Source organism: Schistocerca cancellata, chromosome 2 (assembly GCF_023864275.1).
Source record: "Schistocerca cancellata isolate TAMUIC-IGC-003103 chromosome 2, iqSchCanc2.1, whole genome shotgun sequence".
Classification (NCBI taxonomy): domain Eukaryota; kingdom Metazoa; phylum Arthropoda; class Insecta; order Orthoptera; family Acrididae; genus Schistocerca; species Schistocerca cancellata.
In genome coordinates, this window is record NC_064627.1 from 1,097,883,195 (window position 1) to 1,097,909,538 (window position 26,344).

At 50.0% G+C, this 26,344-nt stretch overlaps 26 non-coding genes across 26 annotated transcripts; 13 read left to right on the plus strand and 13 right to left on the minus strand.

Annotated features, from left to right (window-relative positions):
* Positions 1-110: 110 nt before the first annotated feature.
* Trnag-ccc (transfer RNA glycine (anticodon CCC)) lies at positions 111-182 on the plus strand. Its single transcript has one exon. It is a non-coding gene; the product is annotated as a tRNA-Gly (tRNA).
* A 1,215-nt stretch (positions 183-1,397) lies between these two features.
* Positions 1,398-1,481, minus strand: Trnal-uaa (transfer RNA leucine (anticodon UAA)). The gene has a single exon. It is a non-coding gene; the product is annotated as a tRNA-Leu (tRNA).
* A 683-nt stretch (positions 1,482-2,164) lies between these two features.
* On the plus strand, positions 2,165-2,236 carry Trnag-ccc (transfer RNA glycine (anticodon CCC)). The gene has a single exon. It is a non-coding gene; the product is annotated as a tRNA-Gly (tRNA).
* Positions 2,237-3,455: 1,219 nt separating this feature from the next.
* On the minus strand, positions 3,456-3,539 carry Trnal-uaa (transfer RNA leucine (anticodon UAA)). Its single transcript has one exon. It is a non-coding gene; the product is annotated as a tRNA-Leu (tRNA).
* Positions 3,540-4,222: 683 nt separating this feature from the next.
* Trnag-ccc (transfer RNA glycine (anticodon CCC)) lies at positions 4,223-4,294 on the plus strand. The gene has a single exon. It is a non-coding gene; the product is annotated as a tRNA-Gly (tRNA).
* Positions 4,295-5,513: 1,219 nt separating this feature from the next.
* On the minus strand, positions 5,514-5,597 carry Trnal-uaa (transfer RNA leucine (anticodon UAA)). The gene has a single exon. It is a non-coding gene; the product is annotated as a tRNA-Leu (tRNA).
* Positions 5,598-6,280: 683 nt separating this feature from the next.
* Positions 6,281-6,352, plus strand: Trnag-ccc (transfer RNA glycine (anticodon CCC)). Its single transcript has one exon. It is a non-coding gene; the product is annotated as a tRNA-Gly (tRNA).
* A 1,219-nt stretch (positions 6,353-7,571) lies between these two features.
* Positions 7,572-7,655, minus strand: Trnal-uaa (transfer RNA leucine (anticodon UAA)). The gene has a single exon. It is a non-coding gene; the product is annotated as a tRNA-Leu (tRNA).
* A 683-nt stretch (positions 7,656-8,338) lies between these two features.
* Positions 8,339-8,410, plus strand: Trnag-ccc (transfer RNA glycine (anticodon CCC)). Its single transcript has one exon. It is a non-coding gene; the product is annotated as a tRNA-Gly (tRNA).
* Positions 8,411-9,629: 1,219 nt separating this feature from the next.
* Trnal-uaa (transfer RNA leucine (anticodon UAA)) lies at positions 9,630-9,713 on the minus strand. Its single transcript has one exon. It is a non-coding gene; the product is annotated as a tRNA-Leu (tRNA).
* Positions 9,714-10,396: 683 nt separating this feature from the next.
* On the plus strand, positions 10,397-10,468 carry Trnag-ccc (transfer RNA glycine (anticodon CCC)). The gene has a single exon. It is a non-coding gene; the product is annotated as a tRNA-Gly (tRNA).
* Positions 10,469-11,687: 1,219 nt separating this feature from the next.
* Positions 11,688-11,771, minus strand: Trnal-uaa (transfer RNA leucine (anticodon UAA)). Its single transcript has one exon. It is a non-coding gene; the product is annotated as a tRNA-Leu (tRNA).
* Positions 11,772-12,454: 683 nt separating this feature from the next.
* On the plus strand, positions 12,455-12,526 carry Trnag-ccc (transfer RNA glycine (anticodon CCC)). The gene has a single exon. It is a non-coding gene; the product is annotated as a tRNA-Gly (tRNA).
* Positions 12,527-13,745: 1,219 nt separating this feature from the next.
* On the minus strand, positions 13,746-13,829 carry Trnal-uaa (transfer RNA leucine (anticodon UAA)). The gene has a single exon. It is a non-coding gene; the product is annotated as a tRNA-Leu (tRNA).
* Positions 13,830-14,512: 683 nt separating this feature from the next.
* Positions 14,513-14,584, plus strand: Trnag-ccc (transfer RNA glycine (anticodon CCC)). The gene has a single exon. It is a non-coding gene; the product is annotated as a tRNA-Gly (tRNA).
* Positions 14,585-15,803: 1,219 nt separating this feature from the next.
* Trnal-uaa (transfer RNA leucine (anticodon UAA)) lies at positions 15,804-15,887 on the minus strand. The gene has a single exon. It is a non-coding gene; the product is annotated as a tRNA-Leu (tRNA).
* A 683-nt stretch (positions 15,888-16,570) lies between these two features.
* Trnag-ccc (transfer RNA glycine (anticodon CCC)) lies at positions 16,571-16,642 on the plus strand. Its single transcript has one exon. It is a non-coding gene; the product is annotated as a tRNA-Gly (tRNA).
* A 1,219-nt stretch (positions 16,643-17,861) lies between these two features.
* Positions 17,862-17,945, minus strand: Trnal-uaa (transfer RNA leucine (anticodon UAA)). The gene has a single exon. It is a non-coding gene; the product is annotated as a tRNA-Leu (tRNA).
* Positions 17,946-18,628: 683 nt separating this feature from the next.
* Positions 18,629-18,700, plus strand: Trnag-ccc (transfer RNA glycine (anticodon CCC)). The gene has a single exon. It is a non-coding gene; the product is annotated as a tRNA-Gly (tRNA).
* A 1,219-nt stretch (positions 18,701-19,919) lies between these two features.
* On the minus strand, positions 19,920-20,003 carry Trnal-uaa (transfer RNA leucine (anticodon UAA)). Its single transcript has one exon. It is a non-coding gene; the product is annotated as a tRNA-Leu (tRNA).
* Positions 20,004-20,686: 683 nt separating this feature from the next.
* Positions 20,687-20,758, plus strand: Trnag-ccc (transfer RNA glycine (anticodon CCC)). Its single transcript has one exon. It is a non-coding gene; the product is annotated as a tRNA-Gly (tRNA).
* Positions 20,759-21,977: 1,219 nt separating this feature from the next.
* Positions 21,978-22,061, minus strand: Trnal-uaa (transfer RNA leucine (anticodon UAA)). The gene has a single exon. It is a non-coding gene; the product is annotated as a tRNA-Leu (tRNA).
* Positions 22,062-22,744: 683 nt separating this feature from the next.
* On the plus strand, positions 22,745-22,816 carry Trnag-ccc (transfer RNA glycine (anticodon CCC)). Its single transcript has one exon. It is a non-coding gene; the product is annotated as a tRNA-Gly (tRNA).
* A 1,219-nt stretch (positions 22,817-24,035) lies between these two features.
* Trnal-uaa (transfer RNA leucine (anticodon UAA)) lies at positions 24,036-24,119 on the minus strand. Its single transcript has one exon. It is a non-coding gene; the product is annotated as a tRNA-Leu (tRNA).
* Positions 24,120-24,802: 683 nt separating this feature from the next.
* On the plus strand, positions 24,803-24,874 carry Trnag-ccc (transfer RNA glycine (anticodon CCC)). The gene has a single exon. It is a non-coding gene; the product is annotated as a tRNA-Gly (tRNA).
* Positions 24,875-26,093: 1,219 nt separating this feature from the next.
* On the minus strand, positions 26,094-26,177 carry Trnal-uaa (transfer RNA leucine (anticodon UAA)). The gene has a single exon. It is a non-coding gene; the product is annotated as a tRNA-Leu (tRNA).
* Between the last annotated feature and the right edge of the window lie 167 nt (positions 26,178-26,344).

Here is a 26,344-nt window from a genome sequence, read left to right on the forward strand (position 1 = left end):
AGATGTGCTCACTCCGCTCTGGCGTTGAGCGCCTACAGCGCCATCGCCTTCGGCCTCTGATGGCAGGAGGGTAGCCGATATATCAGGGCGTGGGTGGTACGCAGCACAACGCGGTGGTGGTGTAACGATCAGCATGGTTGCTTCCCAAGCAGTTGATCCGGGTTCGATTCCCGGCCACCGCACAAAAGGTACTTTTTTCTTCTACGGGTATTCCACGTACCGAAACGCGATCTTCGAAACTGTGAAGTGTCGCGGTACGAATAGTTTTCCTTCGCCCTCGTCTCAGTCCGTGCTGCCAGGGCGCTAGTCTGCGGTTTCGTTTCTCAGCGTCGTGTGTCTCCATGTGTCGACTTGTCTCGACTTTGCTCGGCTGACGCGAAAGCTGACGCTTGGAAATGGGCATATATGTAGAGGGCAGGCGCGAGAAACGACTGGGAGAGACCAAAAAACGACAAACACAAGACAGAACCTTTCATTGCTCGGCTGACGCGAAAGCTGACGCTTGGAAATGGGCATATACGTAGAGGGCAGGCGCGAGAAACGACTGGGAGAGACCAAAAAACGACAAACACACGACAGAACCTTTCATTTTATTGTGGCCACAGATTCGCCCTTAGTGTACCGAGAGGCAAGAGTGGCGTCAGCGTGCGGGACCGCATCATTATCGCTAAGCAACCACGAAACCGAAGGAAAAATGCAAAATGAAAGACGCCAACAGCACGTCGAGTTCCAGCCGAGAACGCATCCAAATACTAACCACGGCCACGATTCTGACGCCGTGTGAACAGACGAGAACCGCTGCACTACGCGCGGTATCGCCGTTGGCGACAGTATCGCGCGACGTGTAGACATCTTACTTCTTGTGAAGATCGCTTGTTATTTACCTGGCAGTGTCTCGCTGGAGGAAGCATTCTCTTTTAGGGGAGAAAAATAAAATGGCACTTGGTGCGGTCGAATACGTGGCCTTTGTGTTCACAGCACGACGCTCTAACTTACTCAGCTTTCGAGCTACGCAATGTGGCACGTCTGCAGTCCAATACCCGATCCACCGTCTCATCCACCTTTATTACTGCCCTGACACTCATTTACACACATATCTGCTTTCGTTCACGTTTGCTCGCCTGATGCTTGGACCCCAAAAACCACAACACAAAGATATCGTAAATGCCGTGAGAATAATAAGACTCAGCAAACAAAAGGATGTTCGGCTACCAGGAATCGAATCCGGGCCTCGTGGCTGAAAGCCATGTCTCCTAACAGCTTTCCATTCTTTCTGACCGCCAGACAATCAGACTTGCAAGGCAAGCACCATAGTCACTGCCGTTTCTAGTAGTATCTGTGGAACCTGTTCTTCCCGCATGTACGAAATTGGTAGTTTTGGAATATTTAAAATGCATTGTCAGATGTGGGGTTCGAACCCACGCTCCCCTCAGGGAACCAGAGCTTAAATCTGGCGCCTTAGACCGCTCGGCCAATCTGACGTGTGGGCGCAAAGTGTCTACTACCGCCGTTTCTAGGCATATCTCCAGAGCCTGACGGCGAAGTTAGCGTGTTTTTTTCTTGTGTGAAGGAAATACGTTGGTTTTAGAGTATTTAAAACGAGTTGTCAGATGTGAGGTTGCACCCCACCCTCACTTTCGGGAACCACAGCTTAAATATGGTGCCTTACACCATTGTTTTCCGTCGCCATCTGTCGTAAGTGGAACGAGCAGAACTGTAGTTATCAACATTCACATTGACGCAGAGAAAACAAAAAACGACAGAAAAGGCCGTTCCCTAGCAACGGCTACGCTGTGCATTTCGCCCTCAGGGGAAGCTAATGATATGCTCCAGGCGAGCATCAAACTAACCAACTTAATATTGTGATACTTAGGTGCTTTCTACTTCTGGATTGGCACACATATGCTGAATCGACTCTGGATCATCAGTAAGTACGTCACATTAGATATTTGTTTTATCGCCCTGCTGTAAATTAAATGGCAGTTTTTCAACGGCTGTCAGTTCTGCTTCTAGTTACGCTACATCGCCCTAGCAGCACCTACGCACTGCGTTCAGATGTGCTCACCTCCGCTCTGGCGTTGAGCGCCTACAGCGCCATCGCCTTCGGCCTCTGATGGCAGGAGGGTAGCCGATATATCAGGGCGTGGGTGGTACGCAGCACAACGCGGTGGTGGTGTAACGATCAGCATGGTTGCTTCCCAAGCAGTTGATCCGGGTTCGATTCCCGGCCACCGCACAAAAGGTACTTTTTTCTTCTACGGGTATTCCACGTACCGAAACGCGATCTTCGAAACTGTGAAGTGTCGCGGTACGAATAGTTTTCCTTCGCCCCTCGTCTCAGTCCGTGCTGCCAGGGCGCTAGTCTGCGGTTTCGTTTCTCAGCGTCGTGTGTCTCCATGTGTCGACTTGTCTCGACTTTGCTCGGCTGACGCGAAAGCTGACGCTTGGAAATGGGCATATATGTAGAGGGCAGGCGCGAGAAACGACTGGGAGAGACCAAAAAACGACAAACACAAGACAGAACCTTTCATTGCTCGGCTGACGCGAAAGCTGACGCTTGGAAATGGGCATATACGTAGAGGGCAGGCGCGAGAAACGACTGGGAGAGACCAAAAAACGACAAACACACGACAGAACCTTTCATTTTATTGTGGCCACAGATTCGCCCCTTAGTGTACCGAGAGGCAAGAGTGGCGTCAGCGTGCGGGACCGCATCATTATCGCTAAGCAACCACGAAACCGAAGGAAAAATGCAAAATGAAAGACGCCAACAGCACGTCGAGTTCCCAGCCGAGAACGCATCCAAATACTAACCACGGCCAACGATTCTTGACGCCGGTGAACAGACGAGAACCGCTGCACTACGCGCGGTATCGCCGTTGGCGACAGTATCGCGCGACGTGTAGACATCTTACTTCTTGTGAAGATCGCTTGTTATTTACCTGGCAGTGTCTCGCTGGAGGAAGCATTCTCTTTTAGGGGAGAAAAATAAAATGGCACTTGGTGCGGTCGAATACGTGGCCTTTGTGTTCACAGCACGACGCTCTAACTTACTCAGCTTTCGAGCTACGCAATGTGGCACGTCTGCAGTCCAATACCCGATCCACCGTCTCATCCACCTTTATTACTGCCCTGACACTCATTTACACACATATCTGCTTTCGTTCACGTTTGCTCGCCTGATGCTTGGACCCCAAAAACCACAACACAAAGATATCGTAAATGCCGTGAGAATAATAAGACTCAGCAAACAAAAGGATGTTCGGCTACCAGGAATCGAATCCGGGCCTCGTGGCTGAAAGCCATGTCTCCTAACAGCTTTCCATTCTTTCTGACCGCCAGACAATCAGACTTGCAAGGCAAGCACCATAGTCACTGCCGTTTCTAGTAGTATCTGTGGAACCTGTTCTTCCCGCATGTACGAAATTGGTAGTTTTGGAATATTTAAAATGCATTGTCAGATGTGGGGTTCGAACCCACGCTCCCCTCCGGGAACCAGAGCTTAAATCTGGCGCCTTAGACCGCTCGGCCAATCTGACGTGTGGGCGCAAAGTGTCTACTACCGCCGTTTCTAGGCATATCTCCAGAGCCTGACGGCGAAGTTAGCGTGTTTTTTTCTTGTGTGAAGGAAATACGTTGGTTTTAGAGTATTTAAAACGAGTTGTCAGATGTGAGGTTGCACCCCACCCTCACTTTCGGGAACCACAGCTTAAATATGGTGCCTTACACCATTGTTTTCCGTCGCCATCTGTCGTAAGTGGAACGAGCAGAACTGTAGTTATCAACATTCACATTGACGCAGAGAAAACAAAAAACGACAGAAAAGGCCGTTCCCTAGCAACGGCTACGCTGTGCATTTCGCCCTCAGGGGAAGCTAATGATATGCTCCAGGCGAGCATCAAACTAACCAACTTAATATTGTGATACTTAGGTGCTTTCTACTTCTGGATTGGCACACATATGCTGAATCGACTCTGGATCATCAGTAAGTACGTCACATTAGATATTTGTTTTATCGCCCTGCTGTAAATTAAATGGCAGTTTTTCAACGGCTGTCAGTTCTGCTTCTAGTTACGCTACATCGCCCTAGCAGCACCTACGCACTGCGTTCAGATGTGCTCACCTCCGCTCTGGCGTTGAGCGCCTACAGCGCCATCGCCTTCGGCCTCTGATGGCAGGAGGGTAGCCGATATATCAGGGCGTGGGTGGTACGCAGCACAACGCGGTGGTGGTGTAACGATCAGCATGGTTGCTTCCCAAGCAGTTGATCCGGGTTCGATTCCCGGCCACCGCACAAAAGGTACTTTTTTCTTCTACGGGTATTCCACGTACCGAAACGCGATCTTCGAAACTGTGAAGTGTCGCGGTACGAATAGTTTTCCTTCGCCCCTCGTCTCAGTCCGTGCTGCCAGGGCGCTAGTCTGCGGTTTCGTTTCTCAGCGTCGTGTGTCTCCATGTGTCGACTTGTCTCGACTTTGCTCGGCTGACGCGAAAGCTGACGCTTGGAAATGGGCATATATGTAGAGGGCAGGCGCGAGAAACGACTGGGAGAGACCAAAAAACGACAAACACAAGACAGAACCTTTCATTGCTCGGCTGACGCGAAAGCTGACGCTTGGAAATGGGCATATACGTAGAGGGCAGGCGCGAGAAACGACTGGGAGAGACCAAAAAACGACAAACACACGACAGAACCTTTCATTTTATTGTGGCCACAGATTCGCCCCTTAGTGTACCGAGAGGCAAGAGTGGCGTCAGCGTGCGGGACCGCATCATTATCGCTAAGCAACCACGAAACCGAAGGAAAAATGCAAAATGAAAGACGCCAACAGCACGTCGAGTTCCCAGCCGAGAACGCATCCAAATACTAACCACGGCCAACGATTCTTGACGCCGGTGAACAGACGAGAACCGCTGCACTACGCGCGGTATCGCCGTTGGCGACAGTATCGCGCGACGTGTAGACATCTTACTTCTTGTGAAGATCGCTTGTTATTTACCTGGCAGTGTCTCGCTGGAGGAAGCATTCTCTTTTAGGGGAGAAAAATAAAATGGCACTTGGTGCGGTCGAATACGTGGCCTTTGTGTTCACAGCACGACGCTCTAACTTACTCAGCTTTCGAGCTACGCAATGTGGCACGTCTGCAGTCCAATACCCGATCCACCGTCTCATCCACCTTTATTACTGCCCTGACACTCATTTACACACATATCTGCTTTCGTTCACGTTTGCTCGCCTGATGCTTGGACCCCAAAAACCACAACACAAAGATATCGTAAATGCCGTGAGAATAATAAGACTCAGCAAACAAAAGGATGTTCGGCTACCAGGAATCGAATCCGGGCCTCGTGGCTGAAAGCCATGTCTCCTAACAGCTTTCCATTCTTTCTGACCGCCAGACAATCAGACTTGCAAGGCAAGCACCATAGTCACTGCCGTTTCTAGTAGTATCTGTGGAACCTGTTCTTCCCGCATGTACGAAATTGGTAGTTTTGGAATATTTAAAATGCATTGTCAGATGTGGGGTTCGAACCCACGCTCCCCTCCGGGAACCAGAGCTTAAATCTGGCGCCTTAGACCGCTCGGCCAATCTGACGTGTGGGCGCAAAGTGTCTACTACCGCCGTTTCTAGGCATATCTCCAGAGCCTGACGGCGAAGTTAGCGTGTTTTTTTCTTGTGTGAAGGAAATACGTTGGTTTTAGAGTATTTAAAACGAGTTGTCAGATGTGAGGTTGCACCCCACCCTCACTTTCGGGAACCACAGCTTAAATATGGTGCCTTACACCATTGTTTTCCGTCGCCATCTGTCGTAAGTGGAACGAGCAGAACTGTAGTTATCAACATTCACATTGACGCAGAGAAAACAAAAAACGACAGAAAAGGCCGTTCCCTAGCAACGGCTACGCTGTGCATTTCGCCCTCAGGGGAAGCTAATGATATGCTCCAGGCGAGCATCAAACTAACCAACTTAATATTGTGATACTTAGGTGCTTTCTACTTCTGGATTGGCACACATATGCTGAATCGACTCTGGATCATCAGTAAGTACGTCACATTAGATATTTGTTTTATCGCCCTGCTGTAAATTAAATGGCAGTTTTTCAACGGCTGTCAGTTCTGCTTCTAGTTACGCTACATCGCCCTAGCAGCACCTACGCACTGCGTTCAGATGTGCTCACCTCCGCTCTGGCGTTGAGCGCCTACAGCGCCATCGCCTTCGGCCTCTGATGGCAGGAGGGTAGCCGATATATCAGGGCGTGGGTGGTACGCAGCACAACGCGGTGGTGGTGTAACGATCAGCATGGTTGCTTCCCAAGCAGTTGATCCGGGTTCGATTCCCGGCCACCGCACAAAAGGTACTTTTTTCTTCTACGGGTATTCCACGTACCGAAACGCGATCTTCGAAACTGTGAAGTGTCGCGGTACGAATAGTTTTCCTTCGCCCCTCGTCTCAGTCCGTGCTGCCAGGGCGCTAGTCTGCGGTTTCGTTTCTCAGCGTCGTGTGTCTCCATGTGTCGACTTGTCTCGACTTTGCTCGGCTGACGCGAAAGCTGACGCTTGGAAATGGGCATATATGTAGAGGGCAGGCGCGAGAAACGACTGGGAGAGACCAAAAAACGACAAACACAAGACAGAACCTTTCATTGCTCGGCTGACGCGAAAGCTGACGCTTGGAAATGGGCATATACGTAGAGGGCAGGCGCGAGAAACGACTGGGAGAGACCAAAAAACGACAAACACACGACAGAACCTTTCATTTTATTGTGGCCACAGATTCGCCCCTTAGTGTACCGAGAGGCAAGAGTGGCGTCAGCGTGCGGGACCGCATCATTATCGCTAAGCAACCACGAAACCGAAGGAAAAATGCAAAATGAAAGACGCCAACAGCACGTCGAGTTCCCAGCCGAGAACGCATCCAAATACTAACCACGGCCAACGATTCTTGACGCCGGTGAACAGACGAGAACCGCTGCACTACGCGCGGTATCGCCGTTGGCGACAGTATCGCGCGACGTGTAGACATCTTACTTCTTGTGAAGATCGCTTGTTATTTACCTGGCAGTGTCTCGCTGGAGGAAGCATTCTCTTTTAGGGGAGAAAAATAAAATGGCACTTGGTGCGGTCGAATACGTGGCCTTTGTGTTCACAGCACGACGCTCTAACTTACTCAGCTTTCGAGCTACGCAATGTGGCACGTCTGCAGTCCAATACCCGATCCACCGTCTCATCCACCTTTATTACTGCCCTGACACTCATTTACACACATATCTGCTTTCGTTCACGTTTGCTCGCCTGATGCTTGGACCCCAAAAACCACAACACAAAGATATCGTAAATGCCGTGAGAATAATAAGACTCAGCAAACAAAAGGATGTTCGGCTACCAGGAATCGAATCCGGGCCTCGTGGCTGAAAGCCATGTCTCCTAACAGCTTTCCATTCTTTCTGACCGCCAGACAATCAGACTTGCAAGGCAAGCACCATAGTCACTGCCGTTTCTAGTAGTATCTGTGGAACCTGTTCTTCCCGCATGTACGAAATTGGTAGTTTTGGAATATTTAAAATGCATTGTCAGATGTGGGGTTCGAACCCACGCTCCCCTCCGGGAACCAGAGCTTAAATCTGGCGCCTTAGACCGCTCGGCCAATCTGACGTGTGGGCGCAAAGTGTCTACTACCGCCGTTTCTAGGCATATCTCCAGAGCCTGACGGCGAAGTTAGCGTGTTTTTTTCTTGTGTGAAGGAAATACGTTGGTTTTAGAGTATTTAAAACGAGTTGTCAGATGTGAGGTTGCACCCCACCCTCACTTTCGGGAACCACAGCTTAAATATGGTGCCTTACACCATTGTTTTCCGTCGCCATCTGTCGTAAGTGGAACGAGCAGAACTGTAGTTATCAACATTCACATTGACGCAGAGAAAACAAAAAACGACAGAAAAGGCCGTTCCCTAGCAACGGCTACGCTGTGCATTTCGCCCTCAGGGGAAGCTAATGATATGCTCCAGGCGAGCATCAAACTAACCAACTTAATATTGTGATACTTAGGTGCTTTCTACTTCTGGATTGGCACACATATGCTGAATCGACTCTGGATCATCAGTAAGTACGTCACATTAGATATTTGTTTTATCGCCCTGCTGTAAATTAAATGGCAGTTTTTCAACGGCTGTCAGTTCTGCTTCTAGTTACGCTACATCGCCCTAGCAGCACCTACGCACTGCGTTCAGATGTGCTCACCTCCGCTCTGGCGTTGAGCGCCTACAGCGCCATCGCCTTCGGCCTCTGATGGCAGGAGGGTAGCCGATATATCAGGGCGTGGGTGGTACGCAGCACAACGCGGTGGTGGTGTAACGATCAGCATGGTTGCTTCCCAAGCAGTTGATCCGGGTTCGATTCCCGGCCACCGCACAAAAGGTACTTTTTTCTTCTACGGGTATTCCACGTACCGAAACGCGATCTTCGAAACTGTGAAGTGTCGCGGTACGAATAGTTTTCCTTCGCCCCTCGTCTCAGTCCGTGCTGCCAGGGCGCTAGTCTGCGGTTTCGTTTCTCAGCGTCGTGTGTCTCCATGTGTCGACTTGTCTCGACTTTGCTCGGCTGACGCGAAAGCTGACGCTTGGAAATGGGCATATATGTAGAGGGCAGGCGCGAGAAACGACTGGGAGAGACCAAAAAACGACAAACACAAGACAGAACCTTTCATTGCTCGGCTGACGCGAAAGCTGACGCTTGGAAATGGGCATATACGTAGAGGGCAGGCGCGAGAAACGACTGGGAGAGACCAAAAAACGACAAACACACGACAGAACCTTTCATTTTATTGTGGCCACAGATTCGCCCCTTAGTGTACCGAGAGGCAAGAGTGGCGTCAGCGTGCGGGACCGCATCATTATCGCTAAGCAACCACGAAACCGAAGGAAAAATGCAAAATGAAAGACGCCAACAGCACGTCGAGTTCCCAGCCGAGAACGCATCCAAATACTAACCACGGCCAACGATTCTTGACGCCGGTGAACAGACGAGAACCGCTGCACTACGCGCGGTATCGCCGTTGGCGACAGTATCGCGCGACGTGTAGACATCTTACTTCTTGTGAAGATCGCTTGTTATTTACCTGGCAGTGTCTCGCTGGAGGAAGCATTCTCTTTTAGGGGAGAAAAATAAAATGGCACTTGGTGCGGTCGAATACGTGGCCTTTGTGTTCACAGCACGACGCTCTAACTTACTCAGCTTTCGAGCTACGCAATGTGGCACGTCTGCAGTCCAATACCCGATCCACCGTCTCATCCACCTTTATTACTGCCCTGACACTCATTTACACACATATCTGCTTTCGTTCACGTTTGCTCGCCTGATGCTTGGACCCCAAAAACCACAACACAAAGATATCGTAAATGCCGTGAGAATAATAAGACTCAGCAAACAAAAGGATGTTCGGCTACCAGGAATCGAATCCGGGCCTCGTGGCTGAAAGCCATGTCTCCTAACAGCTTTCCATTCTTTCTGACCGCCAGACAATCAGACTTGCAAGGCAAGCACCATAGTCACTGCCGTTTCTAGTAGTATCTGTGGAACCTGTTCTTCCCGCATGTACGAAATTGGTAGTTTTGGAATATTTAAAATGCATTGTCAGATGTGGGGTTCGAACCCACGCTCCCCTCCGGGAACCAGAGCTTAAATCTGGCGCCTTAGACCGCTCGGCCAATCTGACGTGTGGGCGCAAAGTGTCTACTACCGCCGTTTCTAGGCATATCTCCAGAGCCTGACGGCGAAGTTAGCGTGTTTTTTTCTTGTGTGAAGGAAATACGTTGGTTTTAGAGTATTTAAAACGAGTTGTCAGATGTGAGGTTGCACCCCACCCTCACTTTCGGGAACCACAGCTTAAATATGGTGCCTTACACCATTGTTTTCCGTCGCCATCTGTCGTAAGTGGAACGAGCAGAACTGTAGTTATCAACATTCACATTGACGCAGAGAAAACAAAAAACGACAGAAAAGGCCGTTCCCTAGCAACGGCTACGCTGTGCATTTCGCCCTCAGGGGAAGCTAATGATATGCTCCAGGCGAGCATCAAACTAACCAACTTAATATTGTGATACTTAGGTGCTTTCTACTTCTGGATTGGCACACATATGCTGAATCGACTCTGGATCATCAGTAAGTACGTCACATTAGATATTTGTTTTATCGCCCTGCTGTAAATTAAATGGCAGTTTTTCAACGGCTGTCAGTTCTGCTTCTAGTTACGCTACATCGCCCTAGCAGCACCTACGCACTGCGTTCAGATGTGCTCACCTCCGCTCTGGCGTTGAGCGCCTACAGCGCCATCGCCTTCGGCCTCTGATGGCAGGAGGGTAGCCGATATATCAGGGCGTGGGTGGTACGCAGCACACCGCGGTGGTGGTGTAACGATCAGCATGGTTGCTTCCCAAGCAGTTGATCCGGGTTCGATTCCCGGCCACCGCACAAAAGGTACTTTTTTCTTCTACGGGTATTCCACGTACCGAAACGCGATCTTCGAAACTGTGAAGTGTCGCGGTACGAATAGTTTTCCTTCGCCCCTCGTCTCAGTCCGTGCTGCCAGGGCGCTAGTCTGCGGTTTCGTTTCTCAGCGTCGTGTGTCTCCATGTGTCGACTTGTCTCGACTTTGCTCGGCTGACGCGAAAGCTGACGCTTGGAAATGGGCATATATGTAGAGGGCAGGCGCGAGAAACGACTGGGAGAGACCAAAAAACGACAAACACAAGACAGAACCTTTCATTGCTCGGCTGACGCGAAAGCTGACGCTTGGAAATGGGCATATACGTAGAGGGCAGGCGCGAGAAACGACTGGGAGAGACCAAAAAACGACAAACACACGACAGAACCTTTCATTTTATTGTGGCCACAGATTCGCCCCTTAGTGTACCGAGAGGCAAGAGTGGCGTCAGCGTGCGGGACCGCATCATTATCGCTAAGCAACCACGAAACCGAAGGAAAAATGCAAAATGAAAGACGCCAACAGCACGTCGAGTTCCCAGCCGAGAACGCATCCAAATACTAACCACGGCCAACGATTCTTGACGCCGGTGAACAGACGAGAACCGCTGCACTACGCGCGGTATCGCCGTTGGCGACAGTATCGCGCGACGTGTAGACATCTTACTTCTTGTGAAGATCGCTTGTTATTTACCTGGCAGTGTCTCGCTGGAGGAAGCATTCTCTTTTAGGGGAGAAAAATAAAATGGCACTTGGTGCGGTCGAATACGTGGCCTTTGTGTTCACAGCACGACGCTCTAACTTACTCAGCTTTCGAGCTACGCAATGTGGCACGTCTGCAGTCCAATACCCGATCCACCGTCTCATCCACCTTTATTACTGCCCTGACACTCATTTACACACATATCTGCTTTCGTTCACGTTTGCTCGCCTGATGCTTGGACCCCAAAAACCACAACACAAAGATATCGTAAATGCCGTGAGAATAATAAGACTCAGCAAACAAAAGGATGTTCGGCTACCAGGAATCGAATCCGGGCCTCGTGGCTGAAAGCCATGTCTCCTAACAGCTTTCCATTCTTTCTGACCGCCAGACAATCAGACTTGCAAGGCAAGCACCATAGTCACTGCCGTTTCTAGTAGTATCTGTGGAACCTGTTCTTCCCGCATGTACGAAATTGGTAGTTTTGGAATATTTAAAATGCATTGTCAGATGTGGGGTTCGAACCCACGCTCCCCTCCGGGAACCAGAGCTTAAATCTGGCGCCTTAGACCGCTCGGCCAATCTGACGTGTGGGCGCAAAGTGTCTACTACCGCCGTTTCTAGGCATATCTCCAGAGCCTGACGGCGAAGTTAGCGTGTTTTTTTCTTGTGTGAAGGAAATACGTTGGTTTTAGAGTATTTAAAACGAGTTGTCAGATGTGAGGTTGCACCCCACCCTCACTTTCGGGAACCACAGCTTAAATATGGTGCCTTACACCATTGTTTTCCGTCGCCATCTGTCGTAAGTGGAACGAGCAGAACTGTAGTTATCAACATTCACATTGACGCAGAGAAAACAAAAAACGACAGAAAAGGCCGTTCCCTAGCAACGGCTACGCTGTGCATTTCGCCCTCAGGGGAAGCTAATGATATGCTCCAGGCGAGCATCAAACTAACCAACTTAATATTGTGATACTTAGGTGCTTTCTACTTCTGGATTGGCACACATATGCTGAATCGACTCTGGATCATCAGTAAGTACGTCACATTAGATATTTGTTTTATCGCCCTGCTGTAAATTAAATGGCAGTTTTTCAACGGCTGTCAGTTCTGCTTCTAGTTACGCTACATCGCCCTAGCAGCACCTACGCACTGCGTTCAGATGTGCTCACCTCCGCTCTGGCGTTGAGCGCCTACAGCGCCATCGCCTTCGGCCTCTGATGGCAGGAGGGTAGCCGATATATCAGGGCGTGGGTGGTACGCAGCACAACGCGGTGGTGGTGTAACGATCAGCATGGTTGCTTCCCAAGCAGTTGATCCGGGTTCGATTCCCGGCCACCGCACAAAAGGTACTTTTTTCTTCTACGGGTATTCCACGTACCGAAACGCGATCTTCGAAACTGTGAAGTGTCGCGGTACGAATAGTTTTCCTTCGCCCCTCGTCTCAGTCCGTGCTGCCAGGGCGCTAGTCTGCGGTTTCGTTTCTCAGCGTCGTGTGTCTCCATGTGTCGACTTGTCTCGACTTTGCTCGGCTGACGCGAAAGCTGACGCTTGGAAATGGGCATATATGTAGAGGGCAGGCGCGAGAAACGACTGGGAGAGACCAAAAAACGACAAACACAAGACAGAACCTTTCATTGCTCGGCTGACGCGAAAGCTGACGCTTGGAAATGGGCATATACGTAGAGGGCAGGCGCGAGAAACGACTGGGAGAGACCAAAAAACGACAAACACACGACAGAACCTTTCATTTTATTGTGGCCACAGATTCGCCCCTTAGTGTACCGAGAGGCAAGAGTGGCGTCAGCGTGCGGGACCGCATCATTATCGCTAAGCAACCACGAAACCGAAGGAAAAATGCAAAATGAAAGACGCCAACAGCACGTCGAGTTCCCAGCCGAGAACGCATCCAAATACTAACCACGGCCAACGATTCTTGACGCCGGTGAACAGACGAGAACCGCTGCACTACGCGCGGTATCGCTGTTGGCGACAGTATCGCGCGACGTGTAGACATCTTACTTCTTGTGAAGATCGCTTGTTATTTACCTGGCAGTGTCTCGCTGGAGGAAGCATTCTCTTTTAGGGGAGAAAAATAAAATGGCACTTGGTGCGGTCGAATACGTGGCCTTTGTGTTCACAGCACGACGCTCTAACTTACTCAGCTTTCGAGCTACGCAATGTGGCACGTCTGCAGTCCAATACCCGATCCACCGTCTCATCCACCTTTATTACTGCCCTGACACTCATTTACACACATATCTGCTTTCGTTCACGTTTGCTCGCCTGATGCTTGGACCCCAAAAACCACAACACAAAGATATCGTAAATGCCGTGAGAATAATAAGACTCAGCAAACAAAAGGATGTTCGGCTACCAGGAATCGAATCCGGGCCTCGTGGCTGAAAGCCATGTCTCCTAACAGCTTTCCATTCTTTCTGACCGCCAGACAATCAGACTTGCAAGGCAAGCACCATAGTCACTGCCGTTTCTAGTAGTATCTGTGGAACCTGTTCTTCCCGCATGTACGAAATTGGTAGTTTTGGAATATTTAAAATGCATTGTCAGATGTGGGGTTCGAACCCACGCTCCCCTCCGGGAACCAGAGCTTAAATCTGGCGCCTTAGACCGCTCGGCCAATCTGACGTGTGGGCGCAAAGTGTCTACTACCGCCGTTTCTAGGCATATCTCCAGAGCCTGACGGCGAAGTTAGCGTGTTTTTTTCTTGTGTGAAGGAAATACGTTGGTTTTAGAGTATTTAAAACGAGTTGTCAGATGTGAGGTTGCACCCCACCCTCACTTTCGGGAACCACAGCTTAAATATGGTGCCTTACACCATTGTTTTCCGTCGCCATCTGTCGTAAGTGGAACGAGCAGAACTGTAGTTATCAACATTCACATTGACGCAGAGAAAACAAAAAACGACAGAAAAGGCCGTTCCCTAGCAACGGCTACGCTGTGCATTTCGCCCTCAGGGGAAGCTAATGATATGCTCCAGGCGAGCATCAAACTAACCAACTTAATATTGTGATACTTAGGTGCTTTCTACTTCTGGATTGGCACACATATGCTGAATCGACTCTGGATCATCAGTAAGTACGTCACATTAGATATTTGTTTTATCGCCCTGCTGTAAATTAAATGGCAGTTTTTCAACGGCTGTCAGTTCTGCTTCTAGTTACGCTACATCGCCCTAGCAGCACCTACGCACTGCGTTCAGATGTGCTCACCTCCGCTCTGGCGTTGAGCGCCTACAGCGCCATCGCCTTCGGCCTCTGATGGCAGGAGGGTAGCCGATATATCAGGGCGTGGGTGGTACGCAGCACAACGCGGTGGTGGTGTAACGATCAGCATGGTTGCTTCCCAAGCAGTTGATCCGGGTTCGATTCCCGGCCACCGCACAAAAGGTACTTTTTTCTTCTACGGGTATTCCACGTACCGAAACGCGATCTTCGAAACTGTGAAGTGTCGCGGTACGAATAGTTTTCCTTCGCCCCTCGTCTCAGTCCGTGCTGCCAGGGCGCTAGTCTGCGGTTTCGTTTCTCAGCGTCGTGTGTCTCCATGTGTCGACTTGTCTCGACTTTGCTCGGCTGACGCGAAAGCTGACGCTTGGAAATGGGCATATATGTAGAGGGCAGGCGCGAGAAACGACTGGGAGAGACCAAAAAACGACAAACACAAGACAGAACCTTTCATTGCTCGGCTGACGCGAAAGCTGACGCTTGGAAATGGGCATATACGTAGAGGGCAGGCGCGAGAAACGACTGGGAGAGACCAAAAAACGACAAACACACGACAGAACCTTTCATTTTATTGTGGCCACAGATTCGCCCCTTAGTGTACCGAGAGGCAAGAGTGGCGTCAGCGTGCGGGACCGCATCATTATCGCTAAGCAACCACGAAACCGAAGGAAAAATGCAAAATGAAAGACGCCAACAGCACGTCGAGTTCCCAGCCGAGAACGCATCCAAATACTAACCACGGCCAACGATTCTTGACGCCGGTGAACAGACGAGAACCGCTGCACTACGCGCGGTATCGCCGTTGGCGACAGTATCGCGCGACGTGTAGACATCTTACTTCTTGTGAAGATCGCTTGTTATTTACCTGGCAGTGTCTCGCTGGAGGAAGCATTCTCTTTTAGGGGAGAAAAATAAAATGGCACTTGGTGCGGTCGAATACGTGGCCTTTGTGTTCACAGCACGACGCTCTAACTTACTCAGCTTTCGAGCTACGCAATGTGGCACGTCTGCAGTCCAATACCCGATCCACCGTCTCATCCACCTTTATTACTGCCCTGACACTCATTTACACACATATCTGCTTTCGTTCACGTTTGCTCGCCTGATGCTTGGACCCCAAAAACCACAACACAAAGATATCGTAAATGCCGTGAGAATAATAAGACTCAGCAAACAAAAGGATGTTCGGCTACCAGGAATCGAATCCGGGCCTCGTGGCTGAAAGCCATGTCTCCTAACAGCTTTCCGTTCTTTCTGACCGCCAGACAATCAGACTTGCAAGGCAAGCACCATAGTCACTGCCGTTTCTAGTAGTATCTGTGGAACCTGTTCTTCCCGCATGTACGAAATTGGTAGTTTTGGAATATTTAAAATGCATTGTCAGATGTGGGGTTCGAACCCACGCTCCCCTCCGGGAACCAGAGCTTAAATCTGGCGCCTTAGACCGCTCGGCCAATCTGACGTGTGGGCGCAAAGTGTCTACTACCGCCGTTTCTAGGCATATCTCCAGAGCCTGACGGCGAAGTTAGCGTGTTTTTTTCTTGTGTGAAGGAAATACGTTGGTTTTAGAGTATTTAAAACGAGTTGTCAGATGTGAGGTTGCACCCCACCCTCACTTTCGGGAACCACAGCTTAAATATGGTGCCTTACACCATTGTTTTCCGTCGCCATCTGTCGTAAGTGGAACGAGCAGAACTGTAGTTATCAACATTCACATTGACGCAGAGAAAACAAAAAACGACAGAAAAGGCCGTTCCCTAGCAACGGCTACGCTGTGCATTTCGCCCTCAGGGGAAGCTAATGATATGCTCCAGGCGAGCATCAAACTAACCAACTTAATATTGTGATACTTAGGTGCTTTCTACTTCTGGATTGGCACACATATGCTGAATCGACTCTGGATCATCAGTAAGTACGTCACATTAGATATTTGTTTTATCGCCCTGCTGTAAATTAAATGGCAGTTTTTCAACGGCTGTCAGTTCTGCTTCTAGTTACGCTACATCGCCCTAGCAGCACCTACGCACTGCGTTCAGATGTGCTCACCTCCGCTCTGGCGTTGAGCGCCTACAGCGCCATCGCCTTCGGCCTCTGATGGCAGGAGGGTAGCCGATATATCAGGGCGTGGGTGGTACGCAGCACAACGCGGTGGTGGTGTAACGATCAGCATGGTTGCTTCCCAAGCAGTTGATCCGGGTTCGATTCCCGGCCACCGCACAAAAGGTACTTTTTTCTTCTACGGGTATTCCACGTACCGAAACGCGATCTTCGAAACTGTGAAGTGTCGCGGTACGAATAGTTTTCCTTCGCCCCTCGTCTCAGTCCGTGCTGCCAGGGCGCTAGTCTGCGGTTTCGTTTCTCAGCGTCGTGTGTCTCCATGTGTCGACTTGTCTCGACTTTGCTCGGCTGACGCGAAAGCTGACGCTTGGAAATGGGCATATATGTAGAGGGCAGGCGCGAGAAACGACTGGGAGAGACCAAAAAACGACAAACACAAGACAGAACCTTTCATTGCTCGGCTGACGCGAAAGCTGACGCTTGGAAATGGGCATATACGTAGAGGGCAGGCGCGAGAAACGACTGGGAGAGACCAAAAAACGACAAACACACGACAGAACCTTTCATTTTATTGTGGCCACAGATTCGCCCCTTAGTGTACCGAGAGGCAAGAGTGGCGTCAGCGTGCGGGACCGCATCATTATCGCTAAGCAACCACGAAACCGAAGGAAAAATGCAAAATGAAAGACGCCAACAGCACGTCGAGTTCCCAGCCGAGAACGCATCCAAATACTAACCACGGCCAACGATTCTTGACGCCGGTGAACAGACGAGAACCGCTGCACTACGCGCGGTATCGCCGTTGGCGACAGTATCGCGCGACGTGTAGACATCTTACTTCTTGTGAAGATCGCTTGTTATTTACCTGGCAGTGTCTCGCTGGAGGAAGCATTCTCTTTTAGGGGAGAAAAATAAAATGGCACTTGGTGCGGTCGAATACGTGGCCTTTGTGTTCACAGCACGATGCTCTAACTTACTCAGCTTTCGAGCTACGCAATGTGGCACGTCTGCAGTCCAATACCCGATCCACCGTCTCATCCACCTTTATTACTGCCCTGACACTCATTTACACACATATCTGCTTTCGTTCACGTTTGCTCGCCTGATGCTTGGACCCCAAAAACCACAACACAAAGATATCGTAAATGCCGTGAGAATAATAAGACTCAGCAAACAAAAGGATGTTCGGCTACCAGGAATCGAATCCGGGCCTCGTGGCTGAAAGCCATGTCTCCTAACAGCTTTCCATTCTTTCTGACCGCCAGACAATCAGACTTGCAAGGCAAGCACCATAGTCACTGCCGTTTCTAGTAGTATCTGTGGAACCTGTTCTTCCCGCATGTACGAAATTGGTAGTTTTGGAATATTTAAAATGCATTGTCAGATGTGGGGTTCGAACCCACGCTCCCCTCCGGGAACCAGAGCTTAAATCTGGCGCCTTAGACCGCTCGGCCAATCTGACGTGTGGGCGCAAAGTGTCTACTACCGCCGTTTCTAGGCATATCTCCAGAGCCTGACGGCGAAGTTAGCGTGTTTTTTTCTTGTGTGAAGGAAATACGTTGGTTTTAGAGTATTTAAAACGAGTTGTCAGATGTGAGGTTGCACCCCACCCTCACTTTCGGGAACCACAGCTTAAATATGGTGCCTTACACCATTGTTTTCCGTCGCCATCTGTCGTAAGTGGAACGAGCAGAACTGTAGTTATCAACATTCACATTGACGCAGAGAAAACAAAAAACGACAGAAAAGGCCGTTCCCTAGCAACGGCTACGCTGTGCATTTCGCCCTCAGGGGAAGCTAATGATATGCTCCAGGCGAGCATCAAACTAACCAACTTAATATTGTGATACTTAGGTGCTTTCTACTTCTGGATTGGCACACATATGCTGAATCGACTCTGGATCATCAGTAAGTACGTCACATTAGATATTTGTTTTATCGCCCTGCTGTAAATTAAATGGCAGTTTTTCAACGGCTGTCAGTTCTGCTTCTAGTTACGCTACATCGCCCTAGCAGCACCTACGCACTGCGTTCAGATGTGCTCACCTCCGCTCTGGCGTTGAGCGCCTACAGCGCCATCGCCTTCGGCCTCTGATGGCAGGAGGGTAGCCGATATATCAGGGCGTGGGTGGGACGCAGCACAACGCGGTGGTGGTGTAACGATCAGCATGGTTGCTTCCCAAGCAGTTGATCCGGGTTCGATTCCCGGCCACCGCACAAAAGGTACTTTTTTCTTCTACGGGTATTCCACGTACCGAAACGCGATCTTCGAAACTGTGAAGTGTCGCGGTACGAATAGTTTTCCTTCGCCCCTCGTCTCAGTCCGTGCTGCCAGGGCGCTAGTCTGCGGTTTCGTTTCTCAGCGTCGTGTGTCTCCATGTGTCGACTTGTCTCGACTTTGCTCGGCTGACGCGAAAGCTGACGCTTGGAAATGGGCATATATGTAGAGGGCAGGCGCGAGAAACGACTGGGAGAGACCAAAAAACGACAAACACAAGACAGAACCTTTCATTGCTCGGCTGACGCGAAAGCTGACGCTTGGAAATGGGCATATACGTAGAGGGCAGGCGCGAGAAACGACTGGGAGAGACCAAAAAACGACAAACACACGACAGAACCTTTCATTTTATTGTGGCCACAGATTCGCCCCTTAGTGTACCGAGAGGCAAGAGTGGCGTCAGCGTGCGGGACCGCATCATTATCGCTAAGCAACCACGAAACCGAAGGAAAAATGCAAAATGAAAGACGCCAACAGCACGTCGAGTTCCCAGCCGAGAACGCATCCAAATACTAACCACGGCCAACGATTCTTGACGCCGGTGAACAGACGAGAACCGCTGCACTACGCGCGGTATCGCCGTTGGCGACAGTATCGCGCGACGTGTAGACATCTTACTTCTTGTGAAGATCGCTTGTTATTTACCTGGCAGTGTCTCGCTGGAGGAAGCATTCTCTTTTAGGGGAGAAAAATAAAATGGCACTTGGTGCGGTCGAATACGTGGCCTTTGTGTTCACAGCACGACGCTCTAACTTACTCAGCTTTCGAGCTACGCAATGTGGCACGTCTGCAGTCCAATACCCGATCCACCGTCTCATCCACCTTTATTACTGCCCTGACACTCATTTACACACATATCTGCTTTCGTTCACGTTTGCTCGCCTGATGCTTGGACCCCAAAAACCACAACACAAAGATATCGTAAATGCCGTGAGAATAATAAGACTCAGCAAACAAAAGGATGTTCGGCTACCAGGAATCGAATCCGGGCCTCGTGGCTGAAAGCCATGTCTCCTAACAGCTTTCCATTCTTTCTGACCGCCAGACAATCAGACTTGCAAGGCAAGCACCATAGTCACTGCCGTTTCTAGTAGTATCTGTGGAACCTGTTCTTCCCGCATGTACGAAATTGGTAGTTTTGGAATATTTAAAATGCATTGTCAGATGTGGGGTTCGAACCCACGCTCCCCTCCGGGAACCAGAGCTTAAATCTGGCGCCTTAGACCGCTCGGCCAATCTGACGTGTGGGCGCAAAGTGTCTACTACCGCCGTTTCTAGGCATATCTCCAGAGCCTGACGGCGAAGTTAGCGTGTTTTTTTCTTGTGTGAAGGAAATACGTTGGTTTTAGAGTATTTAAAACGAGTTGTCAGATGTGAGGTTGCACCCCACCCTCACTTTCGGGAACCACAGCTTAAATATGGTGCCTTACACCATTGTTTTCCGTCGCCATCTGTCGTAAGTGGAACGAGCAGAACTGTAGTTATCAACATTCACATTGACGCAGAGAAAACAAAAAACGACAGAAAAGGCCGTTCCCTAGCAACGGCTACGCTGTGCATTTCGCCCTCAGGGGAAGCTAATGATATGCTCCAGGCGAGCATCAAACTAACCAACTTAATATTGTGATACTTAGGTGCTTTCTACTTCTGGATTGGCACACATATGCTGAATCGACTCTGGATCATCAGTAAGTACGTCACATTAGATATTTGTTTTATCGCCCTGCTGTAAATTAAATGGCAGTTTTTCAACGGCTGTCAGTTCTGCTTCTAGTTACGCTACATCGCCCTAGCAGCACCTACGCACTGCGTTCAGATGTGCTCACCTCCGCTCTGGCGTTGAGCGCCTACAGCGCCATCGCCTTCGGCCTCTGATGGCAGGAGGGTAGCCGATATATCAGGGCGTGGGTGGTACGCAGCACAACGCGGTGGTGGTGTAACGATCAGCATGGTTGCTTCCCAAGCAGTTGATCCGGGTTCGATTCCCGGCCACCGCACAAAAGGTACTTTTTTCTTCTACGGGTATTCCACGTACCGAAACGCGATCTTCGAAACTGTGAAGTGTCGCGGTACGAATAGTTTTCCTTCGCCCCTCGTCTCAGTCCGTGCTGCCAGGGCGCTAGTCTGCGGTTTCGTTTCTCAGCGTCGTGTGTCTCCATGTGTCGACTTGTCTCGACTTTGCTCGGCTGACGCGAAAGCTGACGCTTGGAAATGGGCATATATGTAGAGGGCAGGCGCGAGAAACGACTGGGAGAGACCAAAAAACGACAAACACAAGACAGAACCTTTCATTGCTCGGCTGACGCGAAAGCTGACGCTTGGAAATGGGCATATACGTAGAGGGCAGGCGCGAGAAACGACTGGGAGAGACCAAAAAACGACAAACACACGACAGAACCTTTCATTTTATTGTGGCCACAGATTCGCCCCTTAGTGTACCGAGAGGCAAGAGTGGCGTCAGCGTGCGGGACCGCATCATTATCGCTAAGCAACCACGAAACCGAAGGAAAAATGCAAAATGAAAGACGCCAACAGCACGTCGAGTTCCCAGCCGAGAACGCATCCAAATACTAACCACGGCCAACGATTCTTGACGCCGGTGAACAGACGAGAACCGCTGCACTACGCGCGGTATCGCCGTTGGCGACAGTATCGCGCGACGTGTAGACATCTTACTTCTTGTGAAGATCGCTTGTTATTTACCTGGCAGTGTCTCGCTGGAGGAAGCATTCTCTTTTAGGGGAGAAAAATAAAATGGCACTTGGTGCGGTCGAATACGTGGCCTTTGTGTTCACAGCACGACGCTCTAACTTACTCAGCTTTCGAGCTACGCAATGTGGCACGTCTGCAGTCCAATACCCGATCCACCGTCTCATCCACCTTTATTACTGCCCTGACACTCATTTACACACATATCTGCTTTCGTTCACGTTTGCTCGCCTGATGCTTGGACCCCAAAAACCACAACACAAAGATATCGTAAATGCCGTGAGAATAATAAGACTCAGCAAACAAAAGGATGTTCGGCTACCAGGAATCGAATCCGGGCCTCGTGGCTGAAAGCCATGTCTCCTAACAGCTTTCCATTCTTTCTGACCGCCAGACAATCAGACTTGCAAGGCAAGCACCATAGTCACTGCCGTTTCTAGTAGTATCTGTGGAACCTGTTCTTCCCGCATGTACGAAATTGGTAGTTTTGGAATATTTAAAATGCATTGTCAGATGTGGGGTTCGAACCCACGCTCCCCTCCGGGAACCAGAGCTTAAATCTGGCGCCTTAGACCGCTCGGCCAATCTGACGTGTGGGCGCAAAGTGTCTACTACCGCCGTTTCTAGGCATATCTCCAGAGCCTGACGGCGAAGTTAGCGTGTTTTTTTCTTGTGTGAAGGAAATACGTTGGTTTTAGAGTATTTAAAACGAGTTGTCAGATGTGAGGTTGCACCCCACCCTCACTTTCGGGAACCACAGCTTAAATATGGTGCCTTACACCATTGTTTTCCGTCGCCATCTGTCGTAAGTGGAACGAGCAGAACTGTAGTTATCAACATTCACATTGACGCAGAGAAAACAAAAAACGACAGAAAAGGCCGTTCCCTAGCAACGGCTACGCTGTGCATTTCGCCCTCAGGGGAAGCTAATGATATGCTCCAGGCGAGCATCAAACTAACCAACTTAATATTGTGATACTTAGGTGCTTTCTACTTCTGGATTGGCACACATATGCTGAATCGACTCTGGATCATCAGTAAGTACGTCACATTAGATATTTGTTTTATCGCCCTGCTGTAAATTAAATGGCAGTTTTTCAACGGCTGTCAGTTCTGCTTCTAGTTACGCTACATCGCCCTAGCAGCACCTACGCACTGCGTTCAGATGTGCTCACCTCCGCTCTGGCGTTGAGCGCCTACAGCGCCATCGCCTTCGGCCTCTGATGGCAGGAGGGTAGCCGATATATCAGGGCGTGGGTGGTACGCAGCACAACGCGGTGGTGGTGTAACGATCAGCATGGTTGCTTCCCAAGCAGTTGATCCGGGTTCGATTCCCGGCCACCGCACAAAAGGTACTTTTTTCTTCTACGGGTATTCCACGTACCGAAACGCGATCTTCGAAACTGTGAAGTGTCGCGGTACGAATAGTTTTCCTTCGCCCCTCGTCTCAGTCCGTGCTGCCAGGGCGCTAGTCTGCGGTTTCGTTTCTCAGCGTCGTGTGTCTCCATGTGTCGACTTGTCTCGACTTTGCTCGGCTGACGCGAAAGCTGACGCTTGGAAATGGGCATATATGTAGAGGGCAGGCGCGAGAAACGACTGGGAGAGACCAAAAAACGACAAACACAAGACAGAACCTTTCATTGCTCGGCTGACGCGAAAGCTGACGCTTGGAAATGGGCATATACGTAGAGGGCAGGCGCGAGAAACGACTGGGAGAGACCAAAAAACGACAAACACACGACAGAACCTTTCATTTTATTGTGGCCACAGATTCGCCCCTTAGTGTACCGAGAGGCAAGAGTGGCGTCAGCGTGCGGGACCGCATCATTATCGCTAAGCAACCACGAAACCGAAGGAAAAATGCAAAATGAAAGACGCCAACAGCACGTCGAGTTCCCAGCCGAGAACGCATCCAAATACTAACCACGGCCAACGATTCTTGACGCCGGTGAACAGACGAGAACCGCTGCACTACGCGCGGTATCGCCGTTGGCGACAGTATCGCGCGACGTGTAGACATCTTACTTCTTGTGAAGATCGCTTGTTATTTACCTGGCAGTGTCTCGCTGGAGGAAGCATTCTCTTTTAGGGGAGAAAAATAAAATGGCACTTGGTGCGGTCGAATACGTGGCCTTTGTGTTCACAGCACGACGCTCTAACTTACTCAGCTTTCGAGCTACGCAATGTGGCACGTCTGCAGTCCAATACCCGATCCACCGTCTCATCCACCTTTATTACTGCCCTGACACTCATTTACACACATATCTGCTTTCGTTCACGTTTGCTCGCCTGATGCTTGGACCCCAAAAACCACAACACAAAGATATCGTAAATGCCGTGAGAATAATAAGACTCAGCAAACAAAAGGATGTTCGGCTACCAGGAATCGAATCCGGGCCTCGTGGCTGAAAGCCATGTCTCCTAACAGCTTTCCATTCTTTCTGACCGCCAGACAATCAGACTTGCAAGGCAAGCACCATAGTCACTGCCGTTTCTAGTAGTATCTGTGGAACCTGTTCTTCCCGCATGTACGAAATTGGTAGTTTTGGAATATTTAAAATGCATTGTCAGATGTGGGGTTCGAACCCACGCTCCCCTCCGGGAACCAGAGCTTAAATCTGGCGCCTTAGACCGCTCGGCCAATCTGACGTGTGGGCGCAAAGTGTCTACTACCGCCGTTTCTAGGCATATCTCCAGAGCCTGACGGCGAAGTTAGCGTGTTTTTTTCTTGTGTGAAGGAAATACGTTGGTTTTAGAGTATTTAAAACGAGTTGTCAGATGTGAGGTTGCACCCCACCCTCACTTTCGGGAACCACAGCTTAAATATGGTGCCTTACACCATTGTTTTCCGTCGCCATCTGTCGTAAGTGGAACGAGCAGAACTGTAGTTATCAACATTCACATTGACGCAGAGAAAACAAAAAACGACAGAAAAGGCCGTTCCCTAGCAACGGCTACGCTGTGCATTTCGCCCTCAGGGGAAGCTAATGATATGCTCCAGGCGAGCATCAAACTAACCAACTTAATATTGTGATACTTAGGTGCTTTCTACTTCTGGATTGGCACACATATGCTGAATCGACTCTGGATCATCAGTAAGTACGTCACATTAGATATTTGTTTTATCGCCCTGCTGTAAATTAAATGGCAGTTTTTCAACGGCTGTCAGTTCTGCTTCTAGTTACGCTACATCGCCCTAGCAGCACCTACGCACTGCGTTCAGATGTGCTCACCTCCGCTCTGGCGTTGAGCGCCTACAGCGCCATCGCCTTCGGCCTCTGATGGCAGGAGGGTAGCCGATATATCAGGGCGTGGGTGGTACGCAGCACAACGCGGTGGTGGTGTAACGATCAGCATGGTTGCTTCCCAAGCAGTTGATCCGGGTTCGATTCCCGGCCACCGCACAAAAGGTACTTTTTTCTTCTACGGGTATTCCACGTACCGAAACGCGATCTTCGAAACTGTGAAGTGTCGCGGTACGAATAGTTTTCCTTCGCCCCTCGTCTCAGTCCGTGCTGCCAGGGCGCTAGTCTGCGGTTTCGTTTCTCAGCGTCGTGTGTCTCCATGTGTCGACTTGTCTCGACTTTGCTCGGCTGACGCGAAAGCTGACGCTTGGAAATGGGCATATATGTAGAGGGCAGGCGCGAGAAACGACTGGGAGAGACCAAAAAACGACAAACACAAGACAGAACCTTTCATTGCTCGGCTGACGCGAAAGCTGACGCTTGGAAATGGGCATATACGTAGAGGGCAGGCGCGAGAAACGACTGGGAGAGACCAAAAAACGACAAACACACGACAGAACCTTTCATTTTATTGTGGCCACAGATTCGCCCCTTAGTGTACCGAGAGGCAAGAGTGGCGTCAGCGTGCGGGACCGCATCATTATCGCTAAGCAACCACGAAACCGAAGGAAAAATGCAAAATGAAAGACGCCAACAGCACGTCGAGTTCCCAGCCGAGAACGCATCCAAATACTAACCACGGCCAACGATTCTTGACGCCGGTGAACAGACGAGAACCGCTGCACTACGCGCGGTATCGCCGTTGGCGACAGTATCGCGCGACGTGTAGACATCTTACTTCTTGTGAAGATCGCTTGTTATTTACCTGGCAGTGTCTCGCTGGAGGAAGCATTCTCTTTTAGGGGAGAAAAATAAAATGGCACTTGGTGCGGTCGAATACGTGGCCTTTGTGTTCACAGCACGACGCTCTAACTTACTCAGCTTTCGAGCTACGCAATGTGGCACGTCTGCAGTCCAATACCCGATCCACCGTCTCATCCACCTTTATTACTGCCCTGACACTCATTTACACACATATCTGCTTTCGTTCACGTTTGCTCGCCTGATGCTTGGACCCCAAAAACCACAACACAAAGATATCGTAAATGCCGTGAGAATAATAAGACTCAGCAAACAAAAGGATGTTCGGCTACCAGGAATCGAATCCGGGCCTCGTGGCTGAAAGCCATGTCTCCTAACAGCTTTCCATTCTTTCTGACCGCCAGACAATCAGACTTGCAAGGCAAGCACCATAGTCACTGCCGTTTCTAGTAGTATCTGTGGAACCTGTTCTTCCCGCATGTACGAAATTGGTAGTTTTGGAATATTTAAAATGCATTGTCAGATGTGGGGTTCGAACCCACGCTCCCCTCCGGGAACCAGAGCTTAAATCTGGCGCCTTAAACCGCTCGGCCAATCTGACGTGTGGGCGCAAAGTGTCTACTACCGCCGTTTCTAGGCATATCTCCAGAGCCTGACGGCGAAGTTAGCGTGTTTTTTTCTTGTGTGAAGGAAATACGTTGGTTTTAGAGTATTTAAAACGAGTTGTCAGATGTGAGGTTGCACCCCACCCTCACTTTCGGGAACCAC